This window comes from Bactrocera tryoni, unplaced genomic scaffold (genome assembly GCF_016617805.1).
Source record: "Bactrocera tryoni isolate S06 unplaced genomic scaffold, CSIRO_BtryS06_freeze2 scaffold_11, whole genome shotgun sequence".
NCBI classification, from domain to species: domain Eukaryota; kingdom Metazoa; phylum Arthropoda; class Insecta; order Diptera; family Tephritidae; genus Bactrocera; species Bactrocera tryoni.
This window is the reverse complement of record NW_024395824.1, coordinates 6,257,435-6,261,062: the sequence shown is the minus strand read 5'-3', so window position 1 is coordinate 6,261,062 and position 3,628 is coordinate 6,257,435. Positions and strand designations below refer to the sequence as shown.

Here is a 3,628-nt window from a genome sequence, read left to right as displayed (position 1 = left end):
AAAATATCAGCCACATTTTTCATATAAGTTCTAGTTTTATCTTTATCTTGATTGCCAATTTCATCACCAAAGTAACCAGAATACAAGCGAATTACAATGTCCTTAATCGGTTTCCACTGATTTTTCATTATACACTCGCCGCATACTCGTATATAACAAAACTCGTCAGGATCATTACTGCAACTACTCGACCTACTTTCCATAATAAAGTTGTACTATTATTCTCATAAAAGTGATAACCAGATTGACAGACTTTGAATAAAACCGGAAAAAATTAAAATAAGACGTGTAGGTAAACCAGAGCTGTCAGCTGATATCTAGTAGCAGCAATGCAATTAATACTCGTACTACCTACTTTACCGACTACAGATACGGACAGAGCTGCACCAAACAAAAAAATTTTGTTTGTAGGCCAGTGTAATCTACTAAATAGAATGGGTGGTTTAAGTGTGTTGATATTAGTTTACTTTTTTAGAGTATAATGTACTCATGTAGAACTGCGAATACATACGATTGAATAATGGCAACAGCTGATTCTAGTACTAATAAAGCAATTTGAAAAATTAGTAATAAAGATACAATTGCGTAGGAAAGGAAAGGACCAGTAAGTAATGAATGTCCTGCCATTATATTTGCTGCTAGTCGAACAGCTAAATTTCCAGGTCGAATAATATTACTAATAGTTTCGATACATACTATAAATGGTATAAGAACTGCAGGAGTTCCTTGAGGGACTAGGTGAGCAAATATGTGCTGTGTGTGGTTGATTCATCCATAAAGTATGAAACATAATCATAGGGGTAGAGCTAATGTAAGAGTAAGCGTTAAATGACTTGTTCTTGTAAAAATATAGGGAAATAATCCTATAAAATTGTTGAATAAAATTAGTGAAAATAGAGAAACAAAAATAAAGGTTGACCCTGAATGTCCTGATGGTCCTAAAAGAGTCTTGAATTCTTTATGAAGTGTAAGAAGAATTGAATTTCAGAAGATGTGTCATCGTGAAGGTATCAATCAGTAGGCAGAAGGAATTAGGAGAAGTCCTAAAAATGTTCTTATTCAATTTAATGACAAATTGAAAATACTAAATGAAGGGTCAAATACGATTTTTTATCATTTTCAGTTTAAAGGAGTTGTTGAATACTTGCTTGAAATTTCTGATTTAGATGTTTTAGGAATAACAGAGTAATAGTTTATTACATATACTGAGCAAGATAAAAGCAACTGGAAAGATAATAAATAAACTTAATCGACCAATGGGAACTATTTGAGGCACCAAAAAATATTAAATAGTTTAATAATTTGAATTTGACATGCTAATGTTATTCTTTAACTAATTATTTTTTTCATTAGAAGTTAGTGCTAATTTACTATAAAATGGTTTAAGAGACCAGAACTTGCCTTCAGTCATCCAATAAAAATTATGAATTAGTTCTATTAGTTACTATAATTAGCTGCACAAATTTCTGAACATTGACCATAAAATAATCCTTGACGATTTAGTAGGAAATTAGTTTGGTCTAATCGACCAGGAGATCCATCAACCTTTACACCTAAAGCTGGCACAGTTCTTGAGTGAATTACATCTGCAGCTGTTACTAAAATTTGAATTTTTATTTTGAATTTATAGGCAGAACTACACGATTATCAACACCTAGTAGTCGGAATCCGTCTGTGGCTAATTCATTAGTGGGAACTATATATGAATCGAAATCTACATTTATGAAAACTGAGTATTCGTAGTTTCAATATCGTTGATGTCCGATAGCCCTTAGTGTAACTGAAGGTTCATTAATTTCATCCAATAGGTATGATGGTCGAAGAGAAAGAAAAGCAATAAATAGTAGAACAATTGCTGGAAGAATTGTTCAAATTATTTCAATGGTTTGACCATGTAAAAGGTTTCGGTTTGTATCTGAATTAAAGAATAATATAAATAGTAACTAACCTACTAGTGTTGTAATTATTACTAAAATCTGTCTTGAAGGCCTAGGGCAGCTCATGCTGTCATTAGTTTCTAAAAAAAGTAAAATACTTTATATATGGAGCTTAAATCTATTGTACTAATCTGCCATATTAGAAAATTAGTTAAAAGAGGTAGTTCTGAGTAACTTTGTTCAGCTGGAGGAGTATTTTGGAGACATTCAATTGAAGAACTAAGTTGTATAAGGTAAACTACTTGTCGTTGTGTTTCCAAACTTTCTCAGATAATGAATAGGAAGATTAAGATTCCTAGCAAAGAAATAGATGAACCAATTGTAGACTATATTTCATGTCGTGTAAGCATCCGGATAATCTGAATACCGTCGAGGTATATCAGTTAATCCTAAAAAGTGTTATGGGAAGAAGGTTAGATTTACACCAATGAATATAATAATCAATTGAATAATGGATATCAGTGGACAAACCCTGCTATAATAGCAAATACTACTACTATTCACAATACATAGTGGAAATGGGCTACTACATAATATGTGTCGTCAAGAATAATATCTACAGATGAATTAGTAAGGACAGCTCCTGTTAATCCTCCTACTGTAAATAAGAATACAAGCCCTAGGGCTCATAATATGGCTGGGGAATTGTTTAATTGTGTACCATGCAGTGTAGCTAATCAACTAAAAATCTTAATACCTATGGGTACAGCAATAATTATTGTAGCTGAAGTGAAATATGCTCGAGTGTCTACATCTATTCCTACTGTGAACATATGATGAGCTCATACAATAAACCCTAAAAGACCAATTGCTATTATAGCGTAAAGCATTCCTAGAGAACCAAAGGTTTCCTTCTTTCCTGATTCTTGACTAATAATATGAGAAATTATTCCGAATCCTGGAAGAATTAAAATATAAACTTCTGGGTGTCCAAAGAATCAAAATAAGTGTTGGTAAAGAATAGGGTCTCCTCCCCCAGCAGGGTCAAAAAAGGAGGTATTTAAGTTTCGATCTGTTAATAATATAGTAATAGCTCCTGCTAAAACTGGCAATGATAGTAAAAGTAATAGGGCTGTTAATACAACTGCTCAAACGAAAAGAGGTATTCGGTCAAACGAAATTCCTGTAGATCGTATATTAAAAACTGTTGTAATGAAATTTACTGCTCCTAAAATCGATGAGATACCAGCTAAGTGAAGTGAGAAAATAGCTAAATCAACTGAAGCCCCTCCGTGTGCAATAACAGATGATAGGGGTGGAAACACTGTTCAACCTGTACCAGCTCCGTTTTCTACCATACTTCTCACTAATTGTAGTGTAAGGGATGGAGGTAATAATCAAAATCTTAAATTATTTATTCGTGGGAAAGCTATATCAGATGCACCTGACATTAAAGGAAGAAGTCAATTTCCGAATCCACCAATTATAGTAGGCATAACTATAAAGAAAACTATTACGAAAGCATGAGCTGCTACAATTATATTATAAATTTGATCATCTCAAATTAATGCTCCAGGATGTCATAGTTCAGGTCGAACTAAAATTCTAAGGAATGTTCAAACTATTCCTGCTCAGGCTCCGAAGATAAAATATAAAGTTCCAATATCTTTATGATTTGTTGAGAATAGCCATTGTCGCGATTAAATGGCTGAAGATTAGGCGATAGACTGTAAATCTATTTATAAGAATTT

At 32.8% G+C, this 3,628-nt stretch overlaps 1 pseudogene; it reads right to left on the bottom strand.

The window, feature by feature from the left end:
- Positions 1 to 734: 734 nt before the first annotated feature.
- LOC120779557 lies at positions 735 to 3,328 on the bottom strand (annotated as a pseudogene).
- Between the last annotated feature and the right edge of the window lie 300 nt (positions 3,329 to 3,628).